This window comes from Hyaena hyaena, unplaced genomic scaffold (genome assembly GCF_003009895.1).
Source record: "Hyaena hyaena isolate Hyena2069 unplaced genomic scaffold, ASM300989v1 scaffold_1083, whole genome shotgun sequence".
Lineage (NCBI taxonomy): Eukaryota > Metazoa > Chordata > Mammalia > Carnivora > Hyaenidae > Hyaena > Hyaena hyaena.
Genome location: NW_024081715.1, coordinates 288,765 through 310,751, shown reverse-complemented (window position 1 = coordinate 310,751; position 21,987 = coordinate 288,765). Strand labels below are relative to the sequence as shown.

The 21,987-nt window shown below is 35.0% G+C and overlaps 1 pseudogene; it reads right to left on the bottom strand.

Annotated features, from left to right (window-relative positions):
* Nucleotides 1-2,881: 2,881 nt before the first annotated feature.
* LOC120223982 lies at nt 2,882-3,242 on the bottom strand (annotated as a pseudogene).
* Nucleotides 3,243-21,987: the final 18,745 nt, after the last annotated feature.

Here is a 21,987-nt window from a genome sequence, read left to right as displayed (position 1 = left end):
TGGGACTGGGGCACCCAGTCCAAAGTCAGTATGACAGCTAGAAATAGGATCACTCTACGTTCCAAGCCAAAGTTTTTCTCTTCTCCAGGGACAGTTCTATGAGCAGTTTCAGCCATTCTTTCTCTTGCCCTCGACTCTCCACAGCTCCCTGCGAAGGGGGTGCCCTCCACTCTCTCTGTGTCTCTGTCCTGGTCCGTTTTTATCTTCCCCAGTCCACGCTCATGTACCTATGAGGTTGTCTTCTTAGTGTACTCTGTCTCTTTTCTTCCCAGACACCTACAGTTCAATGTCCTATAGCTTTAGGCCTTCTCTGTTTGAGAGATGGGGGCGAGCAAAATGTACAGAGCTCCCTACTTCTCCACCATCTTGCCTCCCTCCCTGAATAGTAAATACTTAAGGCATAAATATTTTATAGCATCATTGATACATTTATGTGGTTCTGTTAAACACAATTGTGTAACAGTCTTTTAACGAAATTACACGTATTTTACTGAGCACTATTGGTCAAAAATAGCTTGTCTAGATTTTCTAGTTATAATTCATGCAAGTATTGTTTCTTTTTCAATAACAACAAAATATTTCAAATATGTACTCAAATCTTATAAAGTGAAATCATGAGATATTCTATTCTCAGATCCAATTATATGGTATATATTCTAAAAAAAAAAAAAAAAGAACCATTCAGGTGGATCAGAAACATAGTACTTTCTAAAGAGAATGGGGGAAATATTGAGGTTCAAATGACAGTTTTAACTCTATCAAAATGGACTGATGTGAAAACATGTAGAGTAATAGGAGATGAAGAACATTTAAGAAACTAAGTAATTTAATAGAAACAATGAAGAACAAGTTGGATATCTCACAAAACTAAACAGATAAATCTGATGACTATACATCTATGCAATATTCACAATTATTTATTGTGTGTCAGGTGTGCAGTGGAAAAGATGGAGCATGGAGTTTAGATTCTACAGGGTGGTTAGCTGGACCCAGACTCATAGGAGAAAATATAATGATGGAAACTTTAAGAGAATAAACACAAATTTTCATTCCATTTTCATGTTGCTAAGTATAAGTGCAAATATGCTTAAAGATGGGATAAATATAGTGGAATAAGAATAGAAAATAGAACTTCCAAATCAGAAGGCTCTGGAGTCAGGCTATCCGGTTCCATTTCCTGACTCCACTGCTTACAGAACTACTCACCTGAGTAGTCTCTGAATACATATTTTTTTAAGTTCATTTATTTTGAGGGAGAGAGAGAGAGAAAAAGAGAGAGACACCAAGTGGGGAAGGGGCAGAGAACAGGCTCCATACCACTAGTGCAGAGCCCAGTGTGGGGCTTGAATTCATGAATTGTGAGATCATGACCTGAGCCTAAGTCCAATGCTTAACCAACTGAGGTACTCCTTGAAAAGTTTTCCATCATCTTTTTCCTCTTTAAAATGGGTATAATAATGGTACCAACTTACCTGCTGTAGGTATTAAATCTGTTAATATAGGGGCGCCTGGGTGGCTTAGTCGGTTAAGCGTCCGACTTAGAAATAAGAAATCTCCTAGAAATAAATAAAACATTTTAAAAAATTAAAAAAAAATAAATCTGTTAATATATGTTGAAATTGGGGACTGTATATATTTTATGGAAATCTTTAATAAATTTTGGCTATTGCTGTTATGGTTATCATTAGGGGAAGGACAAATTAAGTGGGCAATGGTATTTGGTACACAGGTGCTTAATAACTATCTTAAATGATCTAATGAATTAATATGGAAAAATGCAAAAAAGTAAAGACATTTTAAGAAAGAAAACACGAGAAGACTGAAATAAGAATACAGTTATTAAAATAAGTGCAAGTAAAATATATTACTCTTGAAAAATAAGGACTTTTATAGTAATAGAAAAAGTTCAGTTTTATTCTGTCTTTAAGTCATCACTCTTCAACAAAAATAGAAGAGAAATGTTGAAAATGTAGGATATATCATGCAAATGAAAACAAACAGAAAGCAGCTGAGCAATATCAACATCAGACAAAGAATTCTTTTATTACTTTCAAACTATAGGATCTCCTTTCCTAAACAAAACAAAACACCCTTTTTTTAAAGGACACTATAATAAAATTGACAATTCAAATCTGGGGTGAGAAATGTAACAAAGAAGCCAAATAAAATTCATGTTGAGACATTAGGAATTAGACTACATAGACATAATTAATTAAAAGCAAATATTAATTTGAATTTTGGGCTAATGTATTTGTGTGTGTGTGTGTGTGTGTGTGTGGTGTGGTATGTATGAAATATGCATCACTAATAGTGAAGCACTAAGAGTTATAAAGAAAACCCCCAAACAAGGCAAACCATAACAAAGTAAAGTACTTACTTCCCAGTAGAATAAAAACAATAAAGAATGAAACAAGTCACAAAAGAATTCTCATTCTCAAACTTTTGCTTTTAAAAATGAGCTCTATCAAGCATTCAAGGAACAGATAAATTCTATATTAGGATAATATTGAAAGCTTATCAATTTCCTGAGGCTTGATACTTCTAAACATCACTAAGATCACTAAGATCTCACTTTTGTGAGAGTGTTTTTAGAAGTTATGTTTTATAACTTACATGTATATTGTTTATTTTATTTAAATATATCAAATATTGCCTTAATTAAAAATAAGAGAAGAAAAAAGAAAAGAAAATTATACATAATAAATTTTACTTAGTCCAAGAATGTTAAGTCTTATTAAATACTGGCAAACACAGTAATGTGATTCCTCATATTAGTAGAAAACTTCATGGCCATTGTAACCATTTAACAAACAAAAAGTAGTTATAATTCAGCATCTATTTTTTAATTAACACTTAATTACATCAATTTCCCATTAACACACTAGTCATTTAATGATGATTTTATTGGTCATTTCCATTGGTTAACAGGAGGCTCTTCCGAAAACTAAAGTTTCCCATGGTTTTCACTGTATAATATTTCTTTCCAGACTGAGTTCATTTTTAGCCTGAGGAATCAGGTGGCCACCCTGAAGCTGGTATTCTAATTTCTTAATATCTGGTTCCTCTTTAACTGTAGGCTTTTCACTTGTAATCTGTTATGTATTCTTTCTAGATGCTACATTTTTAGAAATTTTCTCAAGAACCTCAAGAACCTTTGTGTATAAGATTCTAAGTGTCTAGTGTGGACTGTCATAAAAAGCCAATCCCATAAGGCCAGTGGTCTTCTTTAGGAAACTTGTCATGACAACCATTTATCATCCATTCCTATAAAAAAAATTTTTTTAAAAACCAAATCCATGGTAAGCTAGCTATAGTTATATAAGATGTTTTATCTGGAAGAGCAGATGTCATGATGAATGGAGGTACACTAAAGGATGTTCTGTTAATAACAAGAACTACCAGGGGCACCTGGGTGGCTCAGTCGGTTGAGAGTCCGACTTCAGCTCAGGTCATGATCTCACGGTTCGTGGGTTCGAGCCCCGCGTCAGGCTCTGTGCTGACAGCTGGCTCAGAGCCTGGAGCCTGTTATGGATTCTGTATCACCCTCTCTCTCTAACCCTCCCCTGCACACATTGTCTCTCTCTTAGAGATAAATAAAACATTAAAAAAATTTTTTAAAAAAAGGAACTACCAATGCCTGCACTCACCTCTACAACCAACAGTGTTCTGTAAGTCCTAACAAGTATTAAAAAAAATTTTTTTAAATAAGAATGCAGTAACTTTGGAATGAACTTACCATTAGTTACTATTTTTTGATATTGTAGAAAACATAACATAATCAATTACAAAATCATTTGAACTAATAAAAATTTGAATAGGCGGTCATTTATTTAGCAAAGATACCAAGACATAATTGCTTTCATATATACATTAGGAAATACAATTGAAAACATATTCACAATACCAAACAATCTATAAATTATTGAAGAATAAATTTAATAAAAAGTCATATAAGGCATGTAATTATGAAACTACACTGAGTGTCATAGAATAAGAGCTGAATGAAAGACGTGGCAGGTTATCTTCCTGGATGGTGAGAATAAATAATTTAAATGTCTAAATCTTTAAAATTTAATCTAAACTCTTGGTATGGTTTAATTTTGATAAAATAATTCTTTTTTTTTTTGCTTAAATTAGATTTTATTACTTTTTAATTTACATCCAAGTTAGTTAACATATAGTGCAACAGTGATTTCAAGAGTAGATTCGTTAATCCCCTTCCCCACTTAGCCCATCCCCCCTCCTATAATTCCTCCAGTAACCCTTGTTCTCCATATTTAAGAGTCTCTTATGTTTTTGTCCTCCTCCGTATCCTTATATTATTTTTGCTTCCCTTCCCTTATGTTCATCTGTTTTGTATCTTAATGTATCATATGAGTGAAAGCATATATTTGTCTTTCTCTGACTAATTTCAATTAGCAAGATACCCTCTAGATCCATCCACGTGGTTACAAATGGCAAGATTTCATTAGTTTTGATTGCTGAGTAATACTCCATTGTATATATATGTGTGTGTATATATATATACCGCATCTTCTTTATCCATTTATCCGCCGATGGATATTTGGGCTCTTTCTATATTTTGGCTATTGTTGATAGTGCTTCTATAAACATTGGGGTGCATGTGTCCCGTTGAAACAACTTACCTATACCCCTTGGATAAATACCTAGTAGTGTAATTGCTGGGTCATAGTGTAGTTCTATTTTTAATTTTTTGAGGAATCTCCATACTGTTTTCCAGAGTGGCCGTATCAGTTTGCATTCCCACAAGCAGTGCAAAAGAGATCCTCTTTCTCCACATCTTTGCCAGCATCTGTTGTTGCCTGACTGGTTGATTTTAACCATTCTATGGGTGTCAGGTGGTAACTCATTGTGGTTTTGGTTTGTAGTTCCTTGATGATGAGTGATGTTGAGCAATGTTTCATGTGTCGGTTGGCCTTCTGGATGTCTTCTTTGGAGAAGTGTCTGTTCATGTCTTTAGCCCATTTCTTCACTGGATTGTTTGTTTTTTAGGTGTTGAGTTTGATAAGTTCTTTATACATTTTGGATACCAACCCTTTATCGTCTCGCAAATATCTTCTCTCATTCCATTGGTTGCCTTTTAGTTTTGCTGATTGTTTCCTTCGCTGTGCAGAAGGTTTTTATGTTGGTGAGGTCCCAATAGTTCAGTCTTATTTTTGTTTCCCTTGCCTCTGGAGACATGTTGAGTAAGAAGTTGCTGTAGCTGAGGTCAAAGAGGTTCTTGTGTGTTTTCTCCCTGAAAATTTTGATGGCTTCCTGTCTTACATTTAGGTCTTGCATCCATTTTGAGTTTATTTTTGTGTATGATGTAAGAAACTGGTACAGATTGATTTTTCTGCATGTCACTGTCCAGTTTTCTGAGCACCACTTGCTGAAGAGACTGCCTTTATTCCATTGAATAATCTTTTCTGCTTTGTCAAAAATTAGTTGACCATACATTTGTGAGTCCATTTCTGGGCTCTCTATGCTGTTCCATTGATCTGAGTGTCTGTTCTTGTGCGAGTACCATAATGTCTTGATGATTACAGCTTTGTAATACAGCTGAAGTCTGGTATTATAATACCTCCTGCTTTGGTGTTCTTTTCAAGATTGCATTGACTATTCAGGGTCTTTTCTGGTCCATACAAATTTTAGGATTGCTTGTTCTAGCTCTGTGAAGAATAGCTGCTGTTATATTGATAGGGATTGCACTGAATATGTAGATTGCTTTGGGTAGTATTGACATTTTAACAATATTTGTTCTTTTTATCCAGGAGCATGGAATATTTTTCCTTTTGTGTGTGTGTGTGTCTTCTTCAGTTTCCTTCATCAGCTTTCTATAGTTTTCAGTGTATAGATTTTTCACCACTTTGGTTATGTTTATTCCTAGGTATTTTATGGCTTCAGGTGTAATTGTAAATGGGATCAATTCCTTGATTTCTTTTTCTGTTGCTTCATTGTTGGTGTATAGAAGTGCAACCGATTTCTGTTCATTGATTTTATATCCTGCCATTTTGCTGAATTCCTGGATCAGTTCTAGCAGTTTTTTTGGTGAAATCTTTGAGTTTTCTATATAGAGTATGGAATTCAGCAAAGTGTCTGAATTATGTCTCTATAGTGATACTATAGAAGAGGGAAAGTTTGACTTCCTCCTGGCTGATCTGGATGCCTTTTATTTCTCTGTGTTGTCTGATTGCTGAGGCTAAGACTTCCAGTACTATGTTGAATAACAAGGTGAGAGTGGACATCCTGTTTTGTTCCTGACCTTAGGGGAAAAGCTCTCAGTGTTTCCCCATTGAGGATGATATGAGTGTTGGGTCTTTCATATATGACTTTTATGATCTCGAGGTATGATCCTTCTATCCCTACTTTCTTAAGGGTTTTTATCAAGAAAGGATGCTATATTTTGTCAGATGCTTTCTATGCATCTATTGAGAGGATCATGTGGTTCTTGTCCTTTCTTTTACTGATGTAATGATTCACGCTGATTGTTTTGCAGATATTGAACCAGCCTTGCATCTCAGGTATAAGTCCCACTTGGTCGTGGTGAATGATGTTTTTTTTTTTTTTTTGATGTATTGTTAGATCTGGTTGGCTAATACCTTATTGAGGATTTTTGCGTCCAAGTTCATCAGGAAGATTGGTCTCTAACTCTCCTTTTTTAGTCAGGTCTTTGTCCAGTTTTGGAATCAATGTAATGCTGGCTTCATACAAAGAGTTTGGAAATTTTCTTTCCATTCTATTTTTTGGAACAGCTTCAAGAGAATAGCATTAACTCTTCCTTAAATGTTTGGTAGAATTCCCCCGGAAAGTCGTCTGTCCCTGGAGTATTGTTTTCTAGGAGATTTTTTATTACTAATTTGATTTCTTTCCTGGTAATGGGTCTGTTCAAATTTTCTATTTCTTATTTCAGTTTTGGTAGTTTATATGTTTCTAGGAATTTGTCTGTTTCTTCCAGATTGCCCATTTTATTGGCGTATAATTGCTCATAATATTCTCTTATTAGTGCTTATATTTCTGCTGTGTTGGCTGTGATCTCTCCTCTTTCATTCTTGATTTTATTTATTTGGGTTCATTCTTTTTTCTTTTTGATCAAACTAGCTGGTGGTTTATTGATTTTCTTAATTCTTTTAGGAACCAGCTTCTAGTTCATTGATCTGTTCTAATCTTTATTATTTCCTATCTTCTGCTGGTTGGGATTTTATTTGCTGTTATTTTTTTCCAGCTCTTTGAGGTGTAAGGTTAGGTTGCATATCTGAGACCTTTCTTCCTTCTTTTAGGAAGGCTTGGGCTTTGAGCTGGGACTCAAAGCTGTATACTTCCCTCTTAAGACTGCCTTTTCTACATCCCAGAGGTTTTGGGCTGTGGTGTTAACATTTTCATTGGCTTCAATGTACTTTTAATTTCCTCCTTAACTTCTTGGTTAGCCCATTCATTCTTTAGTAGGATGTTCTTTAGTCTCCAAGTATTTGTTTATCTTTCCAATTTTTTTCTTGTGGTTGATTTCAAGTTTCATAGCGTTGTGGTCTGAAAATATGCACGGTATGATTTTGATCTTTTTCTACTTGTTGAGGCCTGATTTGTTCTACTTGTTGTGTCCGAGTATGTGTCTATTCTGGAGGACATTTCTTGTGCACTGGGGAAGAATGAATATTCTGCTGTTTTAGGATGAATTATTCTGAATATATCTGTTAAGTCCATCTTGTCCAGTGTGTCAGCAAAGCCATTGTTTCCTTGTTGATTTTCTGTTTAGGATGATCTGTCCATTGCTGTAAGTGGAGTGTTAAGGTCCCCTACTATTATGGTATTATTATCAATGATTTTCTTTATGTTTGTGATTAATTGAGTTATATATTTGGGTGTTCTACATTTGGAACATTAATGTTTACAGTTGTTATGTCTTCTTGGTGGATAGACCCCTTAATTATGACATAATGCCCTTCTTCATCTCTTGTTACTGTTTTTATTTTAAAGTCTAGATTGTGTGATATAAGTATGGCTACTCTGGCTTTCTTTTGGCAATCATTAGTATGATAAATGGTTCTCCACCCCTTTACTTTCATTTCAGTCTGACGTGTCTTTAGGTCTAAAGTGGGTTTGTTATAAACAGCATATAAATGGATCTTGTTTTCTTATCCATTCTGTTACCCTATGTCTTTTGATTGGAGCACTTATTCCATCGATATTTAGGGTACTGAAAGATATGAATTTATTTCCATTATGTTCCCTGTAGAGTTGGAGTTTCTGGTTGTGTTCTCTGGTCCTGTTTAGTCTTGGTTGCTTTTAGTCTTCCCTCCCCACCCCACCCCTGTCTTTTCTCCCCTTAGAGAGTCCCCCTTAAAATTTCTTGCAGGGCTGGTTTAGTGGTCATAAACTCCTTTAATTTTTGTTTGTCTGGGACTTTTTATCTCTCCTTCTATTTTGAGTGACAGCCTTGCTGGGTAAAGAATTTTTGGCTGCATATTTTTCTGATTCAGCACATTGAGTATATTCTGCCACTCCTTTCTGGTCTGCCAAGTTTATGTTGATAGGCCTGCTGCAAACCTGATCTGTCTTCCTTTGTAGGTTAAAGAATTAATTTCCCTTGCTGCTTTCATGATTCCTTTCTTGCTTGATTATTTTGCGAATTTGACTATGATGTGCCTTGTTGATGGTCGGTTTTTGTTGAATCTTGTGAGAGTTCTTGTGCTTCCAGGATTTTGATGTCTGTGTCTTTCCCAAGGTTAGGAAAGTTTTCTGCTATGATTTGCCCACATAACCCTTGTACACCTATTTCTCTCTCTTCATCTTCTGGGACCCCTATGATTCTGATGTTGTTCCTTTTAATGAGTCACTGATTTCTCTATTACTAAATCATGCTCTTTCACTTTACTCTCCCTCTTTTTTTCTGCTTCATTATTCTACATAAATTTGTCCTCTATATCACTGATTTGCTCCTCTGCCTCATCCATCTTTGCCTCCATGGCATCCATTTGAGATTGCAGCTCAGTTATAGCATTTTTTTATTTCATCCTGACTAGCTTTTACTTCTTTCATCTCCATAGAGAGGGATGCTAACTTATTTTTGACCCAGATAGTATTCTTATTATTGTGGTTCTATATTCTGGTTCAGACATCTTGCTTTTATCTATGTTGGTTAAGTCCCTGGCTGTCGTTTCTTCCTGCTCTTTCTTTTTGGGTGAATTCTTTCTTTCATCATTTTGAAGGATGAAAAGGAATCAAAAAGATAAAAAATTTTAAATTAAAAAATTGAGGGGTGCCTGGGTGGCTCTGTCAGCTAAGCATGAACTTCGGCTCAAGTCATCATCTCACGGTTTGTGGGTTCAAGCCCCACATTGGGCTCTGTGTTGACAGCTCAGAGCCTGGAGCCTGCTTCAGATTCTGTGTCTCCCTCTCTCTCTCACCTCCCCTTCTCCTGCTGTCTCACTGTTTCAGAAATAAATAAAACATTTTTAAAAAATTGAAAACAATACACATACACAAATAAAAATCAAATAAATGATGGTAGATCCTATGTGTGCTTTGGTCTGGTTATTGAAAGGAGCTTGAATGATTAGAGAAAAAAGGGAACAAGTTGAAATTAAAAAATTAGAAACAACACACACACACACACACACAATCAAGTAAATGAAGCTAGGTCCAAAGATGTGTTTTGGTCTGATTATTGAAAGGAGCTTGATTGATTTGAAAAAAAAAGGGGAAAAGAAAAGAAAAGGAAAAAAGGAAACAAATCAAAAAGAAGTGTGAAATTTTGAGAAAATGAATATGGTGAAATAAAATAACTTGAAACAATGGAAGTAAAACAGAATTTGAAAAATTTACAAAAAAGTTAAAAATGTAATAGAAAAATTAAAGGAAAATACTTTTAATAAAAATAATTTTTTTATCTTTCTGTATTCAAGTAAAGGAAAAGACATGATAAAGAAAGAAAAAGAAAAGAAAATTGAAGAGATGCGCCAGCAAACAGACTGAAATACGATTGATATTGCATCGTTTTCCCCTAGAAGTCAAACTATGCAGCACTTTATAGCTCGTAAACTAAGCAGGTGGAGAGATTTGTGGTATTACTGAAGAGTGATGTTGGCCCAGTTGGACAGGGCTCAGTGTAAAGGCTCCATTCTCCACTAGATGGCGCTGCTTAGTTTACTGGGGTGGATTGTGGTGGTGCCTGTAGGTCTGCATGCACATGAGCGAGTGGGGTGAAAATGGCATCACCCAGCTAATACTCAGAAATGCTACTGAGACCTTGCTGTTGCCAATGTCCAGAGATTTGTGGCTGGGTGCCAGCATGCCCCAGAAAATGTTCACTCAATCATGTAGCAGCAGCGTTTCCGGGATTAAGGAAAATGTCACATGGCCCAAGGACCTCCTAGACCCTCTTCTCCTGGGAATTTGCCCTTCCAACCAGAGCACCACTAGGTATTTGAGCTGCTGAGTTTCAGACTCTGCACTCCTACGGATTATAGAGTCTTAATGGCATTATAACCTTCTCCTTTCTCCTTTATCCTTTTTTAGTTCAATCCCTGCAGTTGTTTCCACCTGTTTTCCACTTTCTCTCCAGCTGCTTTTGAGGGGGGGTGCTTTTCCTGTACTCTCCCCCTGTCTCTGTCCTCTCTCCACAAGCAAAAACAGCTCCCTGCCCCCCGCAGCTCCTCTCTCCCCCAGTTCACCTCTTTGTGTTACATACTTGCTGAGTTCTGTGGCTCAAGTGGTGCAGATCGTTGTGTTAAATCTCAGATCAGTTTTCTAGGTATGCAGGATGGTTTAGTGTTGATATGGCTATATTTCATGTACATGAGACAGAAAAAAGACTTCTATGCTGTTCAGTCATCTTGGCTCCTCCCTCTTGATAATAATTCCTCACTTAATCTTGAAAAATAAATATGAAAGAATATCGTTAGGAAAGTTTTGAAAAAATAATTTATCCTATCACATATTAAAACATATTATGAACTTATAATAAATAGCATTTTTTCTAGATATAGATTAGACTAGAACCAGACAATAATGCTAAAGTAAAACAAGACAAGTATAGATAAAAATATAGTATATGACTCATCAGGCCATATGTATTATGGTATTAAAATATAGTATTATAGGTACACCTGAGTGGCTCAGCTGGCTAAGCATCTTGCTCTTGATCTCAGGTCATGATCTCACGGTCGTGTGCTCAAGTCCATCGTCAGGCTCTGCACTAATGGCGCAAGGATGTTTGGGATTCTCTCTTCCCCCTCCCCTTCTACTCCTTCCCCACTTGTGTTCATCCTCCCTCTTCTCTCTCAAAAATAAATAAATAAACTTTAAAAATATTTGTATAGTATTATAAGCCATAATATTATGACACGTTAAACCATTAAGTAAAAAGTGAACTATTCATTCTTCTTTATTTTCCTTTTTAAAAAATTTTTTAATGTTTATTTATTTTTGAGAGACAGAGCATGAGCACGGGGGAGTCAGAGAGAGAGAGGGAAACACAGAATCTGAAGCAGATTCCAGGCTCTGAGCTGTCAGCACAGAGCCCAATGTGGGACTTGAACCCACGAACCATGAGATCATGACTTGAGCCAAAGCCAGACGCTCAACCAGCTGAACCACCCAGGTGCCCCCAAAGGGAATTATTCATTTAATGGTATTACAAAACAAGCTAACCATATTTTACAGACTGTATTACATTGTTATATCATACTTTAACTGTAACTAAATTAAAAACTATCAGAAAGGATCCATAGGATACCTGATGCAAATTGGTGAATATACAAACAATTTCTTGTGCGGTCAGGCTTTTCTATGCATGGCCAACTGTAAAACCAAAGGAAACTGTTCATAGGTTGACAGCAACCATAACAACAAAAACCTTGAATAAAAACAGGAGATAAAACAAAAATTTTATAATGTCAGAAAAACACTATAGAATAGTAGTAGAAAGCTAACCACAAATATGACAAAAAATTCTGGTTTCTATAGGCAGATGACTATTCTGATATGTAACATTTCTTTTAAGTTGATAAGGAAAAATTGAACATCTTCATGGAATATTGTGCAAAAGATATAGCATGGAATTAATAAATTAAAGTGGACAATAAGCAAATAAAAAGATGTTTGGATTAAATAGCAAGCAAAGAACTGGGAATAAAACAAAACCAAGGTAGTATTTTCCATCTATCGTATTTTCAAAGACTAAAATAAACACTAATAATATAATCAGAATGTTGGAAAGTAAATTTATTAATTTTGTAAATTAATAAAAACGTTCTAAAGAGTTCTTTAAAATTACGTAGCATGGAGCACCTGGGTGGCTCAGTCTGACTTCAGCTCAGGTTGTGATCTAATGGTTCTTGAGTTTGAGCCCCACATCAGGCTCACTGCTGTTAGCCTGTCAGTGCAGAAGCCACTTCAGATCCTCTGTTCCCCTATCTCTCTGCCCCTCCCCTGCTTATGCTCTCTCTTTAAAAAAATAAATAAATAAAAACATTATAAAAATGTGTATCATGTGCATGTTCTTTAATCCAACAATTCCATTTAGAGTCATTTCTTTTAAAGGAACAATTCCATCAAAACTCCAAATGAATGTACATAGTAGGTTTAATACAGTTTTGATAGAAAATTTATATATATTAATTAATCAAACAATCTAAGTGTTGAATAATAGCAATTTAGTAAATAAATTCAAATTTAAATTCATATAATAACTTATTACATAGTCATACTAATTGGATATGATAAAAATATATCAATGGATAATGAACAAGCACATTATAAATTAGGGTACCTAATACAGTCTCATTTTTATATGAAAATAGAAATCTCCCTCTCTCTCTGTATGTACATACTTATGTGTCTATGTTTTTGGCTGAAGTGTGTCCCTTTTGAAGTTCTAAATCCTCAAACCTCAGAATGTGAATATATTTGGGGATAGAACCTTAAAAGAGATGATCACATTAAAATGAGGTCATTAGGGTAATCCAATCTGACATATAAGAAGAGGAAATTTCAGCAAATAAAGCAACATCAATGATGTAGGTATACACAGAGAAAGCTATGTGAGGCTGAGGACATAAGTGAGAAGGAAGCCATTTGCAAGCCAAAACAGAGACCTCAGAAAAAAATAAACCTGCCTACATCTTAATCTTGGACTTCAAGCCTCCAGAATTTAGAGAAAATAAATTTCCATTGTTTAAGTAACCTAGTTGTGGTATTTTGTTATGGTAGCCCTAACAAAAGAATGCCATATGTTTCTGTGTATACATGAGTGTATGCAAATATGTGTATAAATATTACATATAAATTATAAGTATATGAATGTATCCTTATATAATATATATGTTTATATAGAGACAATATATAATATTTTCATATATATATATACATACATATATATATATACATACATATATATATATATTTGAGAGGCTAGAATAATATATCCCACAATGCTAATAGTGGTTATTTCTAGACAGTGTTTACAATTTTTGGCATATTTTTTCTAGATATTTATAATTAGTATCTCTCTTTTTTTTTAAATTTTATTTATTTCTAGGAGAGAGAGAGATAGACAGCGTGAACAGGGGAGGGTCAGAGAGAGAGGGAGACACAGACTCTGAAACAGGCTCCAGGCTCTGAGCTGGCAGTCAGCACAGAGCCCGACGCAGGGCTCAAACCCATGAACCGCGAGATCATGACCTAAGCAAAAGTCGGACGCTTAACCGACTAAGCCACCCAGGCGCCCCTATTAGTATCTCTTTTTAGAAGAACAAAATTAAAGCAATTTTAATTTGAAAAAGAAATCAGTACTCAATTGATTCTTGTTCTTCTTTTACATCTAGCATAGTGCCTTATTTATGGAAAAGGCACAATAAAAATTTTATTGATTAAAACAAATAAAGACTAGATTGTATGATTGGCAGGTTTTTGTTAAAATGACTTTCGAAAGCACAATAAGCCTTCATAGAAACACAGTATCTCCAGATTCTATTTATTTTCAGTTCTCTGTTCACGGTGCTCTCTCTCCTACACCATACAGGAGGCAGATGTATAGGACTAATATTTGATTCTTATGTATGTTTACTTCAATTTTTCTTTTGAAAAATTTTAGTTCTTTACTAATTATAGATTCCATTTTTAGGTTTGATTGGCATCCTTTAAAAATTTTTCTGACATTTGATTTGTCTCTTTTTTTCCTGACATTGAATTTTGGTTAGCTATGTATGGACTTGGTGAAATGGTTTCCTGACTTTCAGATTTCTCTTCGTGTGGCCCATCATCTCCCTGTTTCCAGCTCTGAAGCTATCATGGCATATTGACAAGTGAAAATGGATAGAGCCCCAGTGTCTGACGGAGATAAAGCTATCAAAAAACACCCTGCAGGGGCAAGCCCCAGGTCCAAATAGGTCTTGTTAGATCTGTATAGACACTTTAGAGTTCCTCTTTCTGAACATACATTTAATCATTGTACAGATGCAAGCCATTTTCCCTTTGCCCCTAAACTCTGGATCCTGAGATCACAAATCTGTACCTCCTGCAGGCATGTATCTTTTATTAATGGAAACATCAAAATTCCAGTGTAGCTTTGGCAACTCAGTTTGCAGAGAATTATTAAGCTATTTTGAGTGCTCCAGAAAAGTAACATGCATATCTGGTATTAAAAAATACCATGCTGAGATGGAAATCTAATCAATCATATTTTAGATGAAGGAATAAATGGCCTTTGTGATTTATGTTATTAGTGTAACTAGTTAATAGAAGCAAATTATGTTTATGTGTGACAGACATTATCAATTAATAGCTCTTGGGTTTTCAGTACCTTGTATCTAAAATTAAAATAAAATAATCCTTGTCTTTGGACTAAGAATCTTAAGTGTCACCAGACAGAAATTTACTTCCTCCCTTTTTGGCTCAATCATTTAAGATTTCTCAAAGGCACAGTATCTACTGTTCCTAACTGATCTGAGTTAATGAAAGCAAGGCTGGTCATGGGAAATCTTAAGTTTCTGCAACAGTGGAAAAAAGAAAGAGTACAAGTAATGTCATTTATCTAATAATAACTATCACTGAAATGTGTGGATTCAGAGTTGCTACAACTAGAAAATTGAAATAGAAAGACTTCATGTTGGGAATATGTGTTGCCTTTCATGGCCAAGCTTCTTAGGGGTTTCAGCTCAGGAGTTCCTAGGGGTTGTCCTCAAAGGAGGGAAGCTTTGCATATAATATATGAGATTGCAGGTGTCATGTTCTGAAAAGCATATTTCTCAAAATATGATTTTAATTTAATTTTCGACAGCCTCTCTGGGGATGGTTGTCTGAGGTCACCATTTCTGTAGCTTCATGGTGCAGCATTTATGGGGTTTGGGTTCAATGGCTTTGCTTATGCAGATCCTGCTACACTGAACTTGTCCCCATGTTGGCCAAAGTAAGGAAAAATAGGTATTTCCGATTTTCTGTTATGTAAGAAAGTAGGTGATATGATTAGAAATTGAACTACTTTTATAGAGAACCTGAGAGATGTGAAGTAAAGAGGGATTTTCTAAATGGGAACAATATTGATGAAAATAATTCTGTTAAGAAATATCCTAGGAAAGATATACTTGGGAAATTTAAACTGGGTCATTTTATTCATTCTCATTAATATTGAGGCTGTAAAGGCAAAACACTAAATGCTTACTATATGCCTAAGACCCGACATCACACAATTAGTGATGGAACCAGGTTAAAACTCATTTAACCTTAATCCAGAGCTTTGTTAACTGCCAAGTTGTATGATTCTCTTTTATTATGAAGTGATGGGGCATAGAAAGTTACTCAAGGCAGTGAATCATAAAAATACCCTCTGGTCGGGGCGCCCGGGTGGCTTAGTCGGCTAAGCGTCCGACTTTCGCTTAGGTCATGATCTCGCGGTTCGTGGGTTCGAGCCCCGCGTCGGGCTCTGTGCTGACTGCCAGCTCAGAGCTTGGAGCCTGTTTCGGTCTGTGACTCCCTCTCTCTCCGACCCTCCCCTGCTCACGCTGTCTCTCTCTCTCTCTCCTAGAAATAAATAAAACATTAAAAAAAAAAAATACCCTCTGGTCTACTAGAATCTCCTTTAGATCTCAGAGTGTCTTATAAAAGAACATTCTGGTCAAATATAAAAATATATATGTAATTATCACAGTCTGGTGATAACTATTAAGATAACTAGAAGGATAACTATAATTCTTTCCTCCTTCCTTCCCTCTCTTCCCTCTCCTTCCTTCCTTCTCCTTATATTTGATATTTATTCCCTTGCTATAAAAATTGAATTGTTCAGAGGCGCCCGGGTGGCTTAGTTGGTTAAGTGTCCGACTTTCATGATCTCGTGGTTCGTGGGTTCGAGCCCCGCGTCGGGCTCTGTGCTGACTGCCAGCTCAGAGCCTGGAGCCTGTTTCAGAGTCTGTGTCTCCCTCTCTCTCTGACCCTCCCCGTTCACGCTGTCTCTCTCTCTCTCTCTTTCTCTCTCTCTCTCTCCTAAAAATAAACAAAACATTTTTAAAAAATTGAATTGTTCATTTCATCCAGTGTCTCTAATTTTCTTTTTAAAATTTTTTACTTTATTTTTCTAAGATAGTATTAGGTTTTAAAAAAAAAACTGAACAAAAAGTACAGCAAGTTTCCATATAGCCTCTCCCCTTTGTTCCAGTTCTCCCATAGGTAAAGTCTTGCACTAATGTTGGTACATTTGTTATTATCCATTTATCCAGTATTGATACATTATTATTAACTAAAGTATATTATCTTCCTTCTCCTTGGTTGTGGACTGGATTTAGTAATTCATTTCTAAAGAGTGGAGTATGGTGGAAGTAATGGTATGTGACTTCCAATACTGGGTTATAAAAGACATTATAACTTCCTCCATGCTTATTCTCTTGCTCTGGGGGAAGCCAATTGCCAATGTCACAATGATACCATGTCAAGCAGCCCTATGGAGAGATTCACATGGTAAGGAACTGAGGCTACCTGCCAATAGCCATGTAAATGAACTATTTTGGAAGTAGCCCTCCAACCCCAGATAAGCCCTCTGATGACTGCAGCCTTGGCCAACATTTTGATAGCATTCTTATGAGAAAAGCCAAGCCAAGCCACTTAGCTCAGCTGCTCTCAAATTCATGACTGATAGAAAATATACAACATAATAAGTGTCCATCATTATGTAATGTTTTGTTTTCAGCATTATTTATCACTGTAATAGATAACTGGTACCCAAGGAGAGATGATTTGTCAGAAAAGTTCCTTCTAACTCTTGAAGTAGAAAAGGGGAAATATTGGAAGAAAACAAGGACGTAAGGTCTACAACGTATTAAAACATGGAAAGAAATGGAACAACGGAAACAAGAACCCTGGGCTCAAACTGAAACCATGCCAAAGATCTTAAGAAGTAGTAACATTGATATTCTAGGAAAACTATTGTCATTTTAGGATATAATATTTTAAAAATTTAAGAATCATTTCTTTGCAAATACTTTTGGTATTTAGGTTACCTAGTGAATGTATCCATCTATCAAATTTCCCAAGCCAGAAATCTGAAGTCTAGTAGATTCTGCTCTTTAACTTAATCTCTTTGCTAACTGGAAACCAAGTGCTGTTGATTTAAAAACCTAATTAATTTAAAAAATCTATCTCCTCTTTCCTTACATCTGCCACTGCTTTATTTCTAGCACTCATTGCTTACAACTTAGAATTCTGAAGTTACATCCTAACTACCTCAATATATTCTTCATAATGATATCAAAATAATTTTTCTAGAATACAAATATAATCTTGTCACTCATTTCTCTTGGTGAAGTTCAAAGTCATTAACTCAACATAGAGAATCCATGATTTGGCTTCAGACTCCCTCTTAAATTTCCTGATCTTTCTCATATTCTTTTCTAATAAAATGTTGTTTCATACCTCTCTACCTCCGTATAGGTGTAAACCTGAGCTCTACTATTTACCTGTGTGGGTGTGTGGGCTTTATCCTTCCTTCTTTAAGTCTCAGAAACCTTATCTATAAAAAAATAACAATCATAGGATATGATCAATAGAGTTGTTTTGATAATTATGACATAATACATCTAAAGTACTTGGGTGGGTGCATAATAAATGCAAAATAAATGCTTAACAAATGACTGTTGTCTCCATAAGTTCTGTCTACCTCCATCCCCTCTTCTTTGCCTGACTGACACCTACTCTCTTAAGATTTAATTAAGATGTTAACACCTTGGGAAGTTTTCATTCAGCCAGGTTGATTCTGATTCCTTCTTTTTGTGTTTATACAGACCCACTACCATGGTAATAATCTAACTTTGTTTTTATTATTTCTTTTTTTGTCAAGCTCAATCTCTCTAAACTTAGTTCTTTATTATATATTTACTGCCTGGCATCTGCCCATAGTATATTTAGGAAAAATATTTATGAAATAAATGAATGTATTCAGGATGACCAAGTAAAACTGGAAGCTGTCTACACTGATAGCTTAATTTAATTTTATTTTTGTGTTCTCAAAGTAGATGAAAATCAGTGAATACTCACCAAAATTATATAAAATGTCTAACGTAATATAAGCGTTCATAGTAACTATTAATTCACCCTGAATGAGATATCTCATTTAACAAATCCATCAAACAAATAAACAGACAGACCAGGATATCAGGATCCTGTTCAAACTTGAAAGAAATTAACTGATAGAAAAACAAGCATAGAGTTTTTACTGCTATATATTACCATTATATTAGACAATGTGGTATGTTAATTTACTTGTAATAGAAATGATATTATCAGTATTTAAGAATGTATTTCAAAACTAAGGTAAAACCTTAGAGTTTGATTTTATATAGTATGATTACACTTGTTATATTTTTTGAAATAATATATTTAAAATTGACAAAAATAATCTTCTACAAGCAAGCAATCTGTTACATATAAGTCCCTATCATCTATGTATACATGCAATTCAAATCTACCTATTCCATAAATGCCTATACTTATTAGTATTCAAACATACTAACATAAGTCTAATGTCTCAGTTCTCTCCTTGCAATTCAAGTCAATTCTGAAGGATCATTCCAGCATTAGAGCAACCAGAGGGGTCTGCTGAGGTCTTTGTTTGTGACTATAATGCAACACAGTTATGCTGAATCTCTTGTGCAATCCTTCCCTTCTCCCACAGTTATTAATCCCTAAGTTCTTCCTAATAAATATTCTGCATGCTAATCTCTGTCTATGTATTGTCTTTGTGAGCAGCCTTCCATATAGCACATATTAAATTTTCAAATCATTCTTATGATTGCATTTCCATAACAATATATTTGACTTTTAATATCACATATCCACTTATGTAAGCACATATTCCATTACTCATGCACTAATTCATCTAACTTATTAATTCTCTAATTCATCTCTTCTTTTGTTGCATTTCTAAAAGTATTTAGAAGACCACATAGTACCACTTGGCAAAAATCAGAATTGTCCTATTTCATTCATTCTGAGATGAATTCTTTTTCTTTTTTTCACAATGTACCATCTCTGTGACATCTTGATAGAGTATGCAACTAGCCAGACGTGAGCAAGGAACAAATGCTAGCTGACTGTTCAAAAGGGCAAAAACCAAGTTCTAAACAGAAAACCCTGGAGGGATATGCATGTGTTCTTCCCTATGATTCCTGCCCTACAGTAATCTATAACTTACTATAATATATTTACATTGAAGTTTTTCTTTTATTTTTTTGACATTTTTTATTATTTATTTTTGAGAGACAGAGAGAGACATAGTATAAGTAGGGAAGGGGCAGAGAGAGAGGGAGACACAGAATCTGAAGCAGGTTCCAGGCTTTGAGCTGTCAGCGCAGAGCCTCATGCAGGGCTCGAACTCACAGACTGTGAGATCATGACCTGAGCTGAAGTCAGATGCCCAACTGACTGAGCCACCCAGGTGCCCCTATATCAAGGTTTTAATCACACCCTGTGCAGGGGAGGTCTGCCATGACAGTTCCAACAAGGACCATATAGGGCCAAACACTTCCTTTCCCAACCTACAGAAGGAATCCCCAAAATGATTGGAAGCAACCTCAATCAGAGACCACCCTAGCTATGAGCGATATCCCATGCAAGTATAAAAAACAAGGCAATTCTATCACCTGGCATAGTTGCTACCTTTGGATCTGTCTGCTCTCCCGTCTTTAGTGTATATTTTCTTTTCAATTGCTATTAAACTCTTGCTTACTTGAGAGTGTGGCTCTGAATTCTTTTTTGGCTGAACTCAAGAACCAAGGTTGGTGCTGAGGCAGAGAAAGGACTATGAATATCTTACCATCTCTGTTAGTCAGAAAAATCCATATGGTACTTGTCATTGCCTATGAAAATACAAACTTGGTTATTATTGTTAATGACTTGTAGAACAATTAAAACCTCCTAATAATTTAGTTGGTGTATCATTTAGAGACTATTGGAAGTAATGTGAACCCTAATTATTGATGTATACCTTCTTTTGTATTTTTGGATTCAATCAAGAAATAACCTGTATCAAAACTTGCAGAATGGTTTCTAACTTCTAAAATAATGATTGGCTTATACAGAGGATATTAATGAATATTAAAAACGTTATATACTAGATTGTTGAGGGAATGGGATATTGACAATGTCTTGGAGTATTTCTCAATAGATACTTATTAATTTTTAAGAGAAATGTTACCTTTATAAGGAGATTGTAGTAGCCATCAGATTTAATAAGTAATTAAGCTTAGCAATACCAATAGTGGAACAAACTGACATTTGCCTCCTGATGTGATATAATTAGACATATATAACATCACTTATGTAGCATTTTATCAAAAATGTTTAATCTTAAGAGAATCATGAAGAAGCTCTTAGGCAAATCCATAATGTGAGACCTTCTATAAGATAGGCTGAACTTCACAACAAAGTTAATGCCACGTTACAAACTACACACAGATACACACATATCCACATATGCCCACACAAACACAAACACACAATGTGGGAAACTATACCAGAATAGAATAAACTTACAGATGTAATAACCAACTTGATAGAACCTTGGATCAGGAGGGAAAACAGCTACAAAAAACCATTTTGGGACAATTATGGAAGCTTAAATATGTATTGATTGTATTACTGATTTAATGTCAGTAATTTTCTTTGATAAGATACTGATATTGTGGTTATGTTTGATAATGCTCTTTTCTTAGGAGAAGCACACTAAAATATTTAAGTGTGACATGTCATGAAGTCATAACTTATTTTCAGATGGTCTGTCAAAAGTCCAAACAGGGAAAGATAGAGCCACTGTGTAATATGTATAATATATTAGGGTTTACTAGAATTCATCAAATATTTTTCAACTTTCCTAACAGGCTTGATAATTTTTGACAGAAAAAGCTTGAAAAAAATAATACAATATATATGTAGAACTTACACATAAATATATACACATACAAAATTGCAGAATAGGTGTCAGTGACTTGGAAAAAATTCCTGGAGACAAGATTGGAGTACTCCCCAAAAATACTTCATCATCAGTGTTCTTCATGATACGAAGGTTGATGCTGTATGCAAAGCTATAGACTTAACACCTCCTAATCAGACTAGGAAGTAAAGAATTCTTAGGAGAACTTTCACCAATTTACTTTGTTTATATTCTCATTTTTATGTATGCTTGAATGTTGTATGCTAAACATGATGTGTAAATAATCCTAGAAGAGGTTTTATGAAAATAAAGGTAAAAAACCTAAATGAAATAATTATAAAAGGATGAGAGATCATTTTCAATAGTTTAATTGGCAGCGTTCTTCTTCCATAAAATAATGGTGTTCTTATAGTTTGTTGATGGCATTTTACATTAAATAAAATATGCTCAATGAATTGCAATATGTAATTCTTCTCAAATAATATTGGTGAATGGTATAGTGACCTCATGATCAAAATATTTGTCAAAATAATAAAATATTTTGTAGAACAAATTGGTGATGTTAGTCTAAGTAA